General features: G+C 38.7%; 1 protein-coding gene across 2 annotated transcripts in view; it reads left to right on the top strand.

Annotated features, from left to right (window-relative positions):
- Positions 1-229: 229 nt before the first annotated feature.
- The window catches only part of CTSS (cathepsin S), a 328,334-nt gene continuing 319,489 nt past the window's right edge, over positions 230-9,074 (top strand). For both annotated transcript variants that reach the window (XM_044080053.1, XM_044080052.1), the window contains exon 1: positions 230-347. The gene's annotated coding sequence lies outside the window, so the exon portion shown is untranslated. The remainder of the gene's footprint in view (positions 348-9,074) is intronic.

A 9,074-nucleotide genomic window follows, 5' to 3' on the forward strand; every position in this document is an offset into this window, starting at 1 on the left:
GCTATCTGTTTCCTTTAAAAAAGTATGCACAGTTCTGCGTAAGAAAAATCAAGATTTTGTAACATCTATGGAAAGAACTGTGTCATGCATCTATAACTGTGCTACAAATCAAAAGTGAAACTTGAATGGTATTTTTTCACAAATAAATCACATGAGATTTGACTTTGTTTCAGGCACACCCCCTCATTTGGATAAAGACATAAAAGCAGAAGTGTGGGCAGGTCTCATTTCCAATTACACTACAGTCGCTTTCAGGGTATTTGGCTATCACTGTCTCATCTACACTTGCTGTACAAACTTCCTGAAGTCAGACTAGAAGCAAATTCATTTGCTGGCTTTAAAAAAAGGTAATCTATTCACAACTTTTTTTTTCCAGAACTTTCACTTCAGAACGTTTTTGAGTTCTCAGGTTCTCTTTGTTTTGTATAGACGTAAAAAAAAAAAAAAACAGTGATAAAAATAGTATCTCTCTCTCTTTTTAAGAACGTCAGTAATCTCTACATCTTTATTTTGAAAATATCACAGAGATAAAATTATAAAGTATTGTTTTAAACTAAAGTATTGTATTAGTTTTGCATTTATATTTGCAAAAATGGTTTTATGGTTATAATATGTCTGGTTCTGCACTCTGTATAATAGAACGTGATAACTGATGTCACACAAGGTACCTGAAATATAGAGTTTCACTCGACTTGTTTTTTTAAGTCAGACAAGTCAGAATTTCAGTTTCAAATGTATTTTGAACTCCTAACACACCTTCTTCATAAAGATATGTACCATTCTTTTGGATGATATCTGAATGTTTCATATTTTAAACTTACACGAACACTGATCGAGTTTCTTTGAAATGGTTGAGCTTAGGAACTTAATTTTAGAAAACCTGTTTCTTGTTTCTTGTTAATCAGCTCGGTTGTTTTTTTTTTTTTTTTTTTTTTTGTTTTTTTGCTGAAGTAGCTTTTTCTTTTATTCTAAAATAAAATTCCAGTTTGTAGTATAGAATTATAATTCAGTAAATGCTGATATTTTATAGTTAACTATACTATTAATGAAGTGGACTAGTGGTTACTGAGTAGCATCAATTACCTCACACCAACAGGTTATCTGAAACTGTGCACTCTCTCCCTTTATTCATTCAAAGTTTTTCTTTGGGTACATAGGTTTCCTCTGACATGTCAAAAACAACCAGTAGGTAAATTGTCAAGTCTAAATTGTCCGGTTGTGAGAGTATCTGTGCTATATAAGAAAGGCTGACTATCTACTTCAATTTGGCAGCAGATGTTCATCGGTTGTTACAAAAGTCAGACACAACTTGACAATGGTAAATGAATAATCACTTCTATTAGCTTATCTGTTTCTAATATACTTCTCCAGGGCCAGTTTCATTTAGTTAAAGCTGTTGCCATATTTAGGGCAGTGTAATCGGTCAAAATATTAATAAAAAAGTTTAGTTTTACAAGAATAATCATTATAAATATATACTAGTACTTATAATGCACAGCTGCAATGATTGCATGCAGATATTGTAAATGTTGCATCACACCAAGGTTTGTTAGGGGTAGAAAGAGGCAGGTAATTATGGTCTTATGGGTTCACTTCTGTTCTAGGAGAATTCTTGCAGCAGCAGTTTCAGAATGCTAATTTTCTGGCAGTGTTTGACAACATTGCTTCATACAACAGAGGTCTTGTTGATCCTTCTTCATTTATCTTTATGACTGGGTCACCAGTTCATAGGTTTATACTAGGCTATCTGCCCTAAGGCATTTATAAGCCTAGCCCAAAGTTTTGTGGCTTATGCCACCCCTTATATGAAAAAATACTGTGCCCATTAGTTTGTTGTGCCTCTGTCCAGCAGTGACACAGAGATGATTCCCGGGGTAAACCTACGATCTCCCATCCACAGGTCAAGATTTCTCTTGAACAGAGCCAGCGAGGTGCTCTGCCTCACATGGACCAGGATTTTATTCCCCAGCATAGGGAGTCTCTGAGTGATAAATCTATCCCTCCAGTACGTCCTATTTATATCCGTGCTAAGGTTTAAGTCGCTTGCTCTAGTGGTTTTGGTGGATTTGGATTTTTTGAGGTGGAGCATGTCCATTAATTCCGGGTTGGACATGGCCTTGTATGTCAGGCACATGTCACCTCTGAGCAGACGGTATGCAACTGAATAGAGCTGGAGTTTCTTCAATCTGGCAGCATATGACAAATTTTGGAGTCCCTTTATCCTTTTGGTGAGAAACTTTTGGGGTCTCTCCAATTGCTGCAGATGTCGGGTGAGATACATCCCGAATGGGGCATTGTACTCGATCATTGGTCTGATAAGTGAAGAGTACAGGGGAACAATGACCTCACTAGATCTGGATGTGAATCCCTTCATGATCAGATGGGCAATGTAGAAGGTCTTTCTAACCACTTTAGCAACGTCAGTGTCAAAAGAAAGGCCACTGTCAACCTGGGTCCCCAGGTCCCTGATAACCTCTTCTGTGCTTAGTGGATTGCCGCCTATATGGTAGCTTGGGGTTACCTTGTTTTTCCCGAAGGGTATGACTATACATTTTTTGGCGTTTAACTTCAGGCCATGGCTCTGGCACCAGCTATCTGTTTCTCTGAGTCCCTTCTGAAGGATATCCGTGTCCGATGCACTTTCCACTATGGCGCCTAGTTTGCAGTCATCTGCAAACTTTGTCAGCCAAAGTCCTCCTATGTTGGCCTGTACTTCTGAGAAGTAGATGCCGAACAATAGGGGGCCAAGGACCGAGCCCTGTGGGACACCACTTGTGACCGGCTTGGAGTCTGACATAGCGCCAGCAACTCTAACCCTGTGGGTTCTGTCCTTAAGCCAGTTTGCAACCCATCTTGTGACATATGGGTTTACATTTAAGCTGGTAAGTTTTTCTACAATACCCGAGTGGGGCATTGTGTCGAAAGCCTTTGCAAGGTCAAGGTAGGCTGTATGGACTGCCTTTCCCTCATCAATGGCCTTGGTGACTGTTTCGAAGAAGTCGACCAAGTTCAAAAGGCATGATCTGCCCTTGACGAAGCCAAACTGGGTCGGGTCCAATGTCTGCAAGTCCCCTATATCTTTGTTTATGAGCTCCATTATGATCCTCTCCATAGCTTTGCAGACTAGACTTGTTAAGCTTATGGGGCGGTAATTACCAGGGTCCATAGAGGCACCGCCTTTGTGGAGTAGGACCACAGTTGCCGTACGCCACTCCTTGGGCATGTATCCTGTGGTAAGGCTGAGATTAAACAGCTGCCTTATGTGCGGGTTTAATTCCTCATTTAGCTCATGTAGCACACAGCCGGGACACCATCCGGTCCCATTGATGCTGTGTTTTAGCTTTAGAGAGAGCAGCTTACACCTGCACATTGGAGAGGTGGGGGAGGCTACACCCCACTGGTATAGTTATCTCTCCTTTAGGGGAGAGGGGTGAAGTTTGCACTGAACCTGTCTGCCAGTATGTTGGCAATGTCTGTGGGTTCAGTGATTTTTGTATCATTTTGGACTAATTCTGAGCATATCTGGGAGTTTCCACCCAGGTTCCTAACATAGCTGAAAAAGGCCTAATGATTGTCCTTTGAATCCATGACAATTTTTCTCTCAAAATTGGCCTTAGTTGATTTTATGAGTGCTCGTATTTTTTACTAATAATGATCAGGGGTGACTTCCCTTTTATGGATTTTGTTCTATCAAGTAATAGCTTTCTCCTCTTATTGTAAAGTTTGTTAATGGCTGGGGTCCACCAGACTGGATGTTTGCCCTTTGTGGAAAGAGTCTTGGTTTTATTTGGGATTGCCTGATCAATGCAGTCCTGGAGGTGTTCATAGAAGGCATTTGTAAGGGCTTCCACAGCTTGGGTTGTGGTTTCCACTGGCTCAGGGGCCTTGAAGGATACCACACCAGTCTTGAGTAGTGTGAAGTTTGCTTTAGAGAAGTTCTTCACTGTGGTCTTTTTTGCTTGGGGTCGGGGCGGGATGTGGATTTCCAGTGAGATTAGTTTATGATCAGATCTCACCAATGAGGGATATACTTCCGGCGTGGAGCATTTTGTCCCCATGTTTGTGATAATGAGATCTAGTATATTTTCTCCTCTCGTGGGAACAGTGACTAGCTGTTCCATGGCATTTGAATTTATGAACTCCAGGAACCGTTGGGCTAGAAAGTTAGGGCTTGAGTAATGTTCCCAGTCTATATTCGGGTAGTTGAAGTCACCCAATATGATGGTGTTTGGAGATACATTTATACCCTCCAGTGTCTTCAGGAAGGCTGTGTGGGGTTCCTGAGCTTGAGAGGGTGGCCTGTAGCATGCTACAATTTGTAGAGCAGTTTTGTCTATGGTTAGTTGCACCTGGATGGTTTCCGAAGCTTCGTGCGTTGCCACCAACCTGGAGGTGTGGGTATCCTTTATGAATATGGATACACCCCCTCCTTTTGTGGTGTGGTCCGGGTTTTGGGGCCGGAACACATGATATGAGGTAAAACCTAAGACAACAGGAACCCTGATGACATGGTACACATAGACTTCAGTAAGACCTCTGATATCAAACTTTACAGGAAGTCTACTGGAAAATTAAAGAGTTTGAGCTGGGGTCCAACATCTTCGAGTGATTTTTAAACTATCTGTCCAGTCAGAAGCAGCAGGCAGTGATAAAAATGTACAATAAAGGTAAGCAATGGAATGCCATACGTTTAATGCTGAAACACCTTGTGTGATAAATGTTGGCAGATAAAATGTTTACCAGTTGCCAATTTAATACCACCAACAACAGTGACAATTTCACATTAGCAAACACTGAAATAAAGCATTTTTAAGAGCAGCAAACACTCATGTAGAACCCCCCCCCCCATCTTCAAACTTAATTTAACTAACTCCAAGGTTGATTGCATTCAAGCCTAGCCATGTAAAAAACCTCTGTACCCTAATTGATCATAATTAGATGATCTTTGTTAGCAGAGCAATTCTATGATCAGCACTGAATGCCTGTCTCCATGAGGGACATAAGTGCTACCCCCGGGGTGAATTTGCAGTTACCCATCCAGTTATCAAGCTTGCATTTAAATAGGGTGATTGAGGATCTCTGTTTCACATGAAATGGGAGCTTATCCCAGAGAACCAGCAATCTCTGGGAGATATGCCTGTCTCTCCCACATGTTCTGTTAAAGTCACAGACGAGACTGAGATCCCTGGAGTGAGTGACTCTTGTCCCATTTAATTTGCAGATGTGCAGCATTTCCATCAGGGGATGTTAGAGACTGCTTTGTAGGCCAGGCACAGGTCATTTCTCAGCATTCTGTATGATACAGAGTCCAGTGACAGGGTTTTCAGTCTTTCCGTGTAGATCATGTTTTGCAGGCCCTGGATTCTTTTGGTTAGAAACCTCTGTGGCCTCTCCAGCTGCTGTAGGTGTCTGTGAGGTACATACAGAAGGGAACATTGTACTCAATTAGTGGTCTGATAAGGGTCAAGTACAGCAGAGTTATGACCTCCTTGGTCTTGAATGCAATGCCCTTATTTATGAGATGTGCATTGTAGAAGGCTTTCCTTACCACTATGCACTCATGGTGATTGAAACTAACATTGTTGTCAACCTGTGTTCCCAAATCTTGCACCACTGGGTTTGACTTTAGAGGGTTGCTATCTGTATTGAAATTAGCAGATGCTGCTTCTTTGCCAAAGGGCATAATGAGGCCTTTTTTTGCATTTAGATTTAGTCTGTGGCTTGGGCACCATTCATTTGTCTGAGTCAGTCCCTTATGCAATATGTTGACATCATTGGGGGACTATATGATTTCACCCAGTTTACAGTCTTCTGCAAACATGGTTAGCCATAGGCCATCTACTTTAACCTGGATCTCAGAGAAATAGATTCCAAACAGCAGAGGACCCAGTAGAGATCCTTGTGGTACACCACTGATAATGTGGACTCCCCAACTTTGACAGTGTACTTTCTATCGGTGAGCTAGTTAGCTACCCATCTACTGATGTATGGATTAATCCCCAGCTGGGAGAGTTTCCAAATGATCCCTGCATGGGGAATTGTGTCAAATGCTTTGACTAAATCAAGATAGGTGGTATGAACTGCTTTCCCTCATCCAGGCCTTTGGTAACATTCTCAAAGAAGTCCACCAGATTTAATAAGCAAGATAAAACCTTGACAAAACATTCATTCATTTGTTTGTTTGTTTCATTTTAACAAGGCAAGTGGGCTGGTTTACCAACCTTTTTTAGCAACAACCTAAGGCATAAGTCAAAAAGCACAGTATACACAACAATAGCATATCTACAGAGATTATAAAGGTTTAAAATAAAAACAGCTGTAATAGTAACCACAGCTCATACAAAATATTGCTCAGTAATAGGCATATGATTTAACACTTGTATGTGACAGATAACATACATTTGATAAAAATGTATTATACATGTATAAGCATATTACAGAGTCCTTAGAGATAATATGTGGTGGAGCTAAATAAAAAGATATGAAATGGCAAACAGTTCTCATTCACTTCAATGATTCAGATATTGTATATATAGGAAGAAGAAAACTATCATGCAGTGCCCTTTGGGATCATGGAACTTTATTGTATTCACTATTTTACTTATCAACCAGATTCATCCCACTTAGGCCTCTGGCCTGACAGGAGACCCAAGGTGATATTTATACTTATTACAGAATATTTAGTCAGGGCACCAGAGAAATTTTTTGTTTATGAATATGCATCAAAAGTTTGTAAATCTGTAGTTAAGAACTACCATCTACTTAGGCAGATGGTTTAATGTTTTACCCAAATGACCACTCAGGTGTGCGACAACTGCTTATGATACACTTCAGTGTTAATAATGGAAAACTGAATCTAAGTACCCAGTGTGGGAACAGAACCTCAGCCTTCTGATTTTCCACCATGCAGTAAGGCTTTGTTGTTTGTTGAAGTCCTATGAGATGCTACAGTATGCACCATGAGGAGTGGATTTCAGAGATGCTGCAGTTGCTGCTCTACTGTAGATGATAGTGGTAATACCAGATACAAAATCATGTGTACAGTTCTGCAGTGCTGAAAGAGGAAATTAATGTCTTCTAGCAAAAATGAAGAAAATGTATAATACAATGGTTGAAAATGATGAAAAGTATGGGTAATAATACAGACAAAAGACAAGCATGTATACAAAAAAAAAAAATTATTATTACTTTTTTCTCCTTTTTCCATACTAGATACTTATATTTTAGAATCTGTATAGCAAATGTCTGTTAAAACTTTGTTTTGACTTTGCCTCTCTGCAAGGATTTAATGTTCTGTCTCAATGTATTAATAATTTTTACCTTGTATTGACCGTTACTGTGAATTATTTGTAAATTACGTTGGAGCTTTTCTCCCCGGGCCTCCACTGAAAATGGACATATATCCAGCTGGACTAGCCCGGTCAACAAATGTAAAATAAATAAATAAATAAAATAAATACATCAGAACAGAGAAGGCAAGGTGTATGAAGTGGATATACTTCACTGTATGGAGAGTAATCAAAATGATAAACTTAAAAATTAAAGAGAACTGGAAGGGGCAATGAGCACTAGCTTGAAGGTTTTTTTCCAAATCAGATTTGAGAAATGCTACTTCACAGACAGAGACATGTTTCTGAAAGTATTCCTCAAAGTAGTAGCATCGTTTAAGTCAGAAAAGATCCTCAGACTTCCTTGAAACAGAGCAAGAAAAGAATGGGACAAGGGTTTGGGAAGAACAGTTTAGTACGTACTAACTACAATGTTCGGATGAAGTCAAAAGACCACGGGTCGTCTTCTACCAGAATCTTTGAGGGTTAGTTTGTTCACATTTATACAACATTGTAATGATCTCTGCTTAAGTTCCTTTACAATACAATGTCCAATATCTTTTAACTATGTGATTATTTTTATTAAAGTATTCACAGAGAAGAGCACATCAAAAGTGCTTTTTGCCTTTTCCTGTATACTGAAGATGTTATTAATTAGTTTTAGTCTGCTTAGAAAAAACACTGGTGTATAGTGAAAACAGTTATAAAACCTTTCAAACTTTACTTTTCCTGACAGATTTTCTGTTGTGTTTATCCTTTTTTTAACTATTTTGTTGTCTGTCCTTTCCCACATTGTCCTGGGGTAGAAAAGTTGAATATAAAATAATCTTAGTTAAGCTAGTCCAGTAGCTGGAGGCAATCACTATTTGTTTTGACAGTTTTATGATCTCATGGTAAAATATGTTATGGTCAATCTGTCTGTCCAGTTGTGCATAATGTAAATGTTTTGGTTGGTTACTGTTTTCTAAATTTCATCTGCCATCTACTTTTTTCTTTTTTTAATTAGAATATTGTTTACTATTTTCCCTCCTTAGCACAGCACTAAAGCTACTCACACATTTTGTACATAATTTAAAAGGTCTTTAGATAAGTCACTAGCCGTTAACCTCGATATTACCTTATTTTGAAACTGTGAAGCATTTCACCCAGGTATCTATTGAAAGGTAACTATCCCTAGTCAGAATTTTCCTGTTAACTTAAATATGCAAATAAATAAAATGTGAATAATAAAATATTAATTATGAGTTGAGATATAAATAACATTTGTGCATATAAAGAATATTAGAAAACTAATTTAAACAACAGCGTGCACCAATGAAGTCAGCACGAGAAAATAAAGTTAAAACACGGTAAGATATGATAGCACTATTGCAAATATGATGATGGAATGCCCTGAGTCATTCTCTTCCAAAGAATATTTGCAGTGTTATGGCAACTGCATCTAGAAAGTTAAAGGGATACCTAAGATGAGATGATAGCATTTGTAGAAAAATGACTAAAGTAGGATCTCAGTCCAGGAAAACGTTTGTTTGTTGCACAATATGAAAGAAAATCTTGAAATGTATAGGGTCTTAAACCTGAATGGACATGTATCACAATAAGTGCTCATATGCAGGGGCCCTCATAAAGTAGATTAATACTTACATGATTCCCATTTGTAACTAAAAGGAAAGGCAATTCAAAAATATTGACGTATGTATTATTGGATGTTGCATCAACAGAGCAACTCATTTTTTTTAATTTGTA

Source organism: Protopterus annectens, chromosome 8.part0, assembly GCF_019279795.1.
Source record: "Protopterus annectens isolate FY-2018-M chromosome 8.part0, PAN1.0, whole genome shotgun sequence".
NCBI classification, from domain to species: Eukaryota; Metazoa; Chordata; order Ceratodontiformes; family Protopteridae; genus Protopterus; species Protopterus annectens.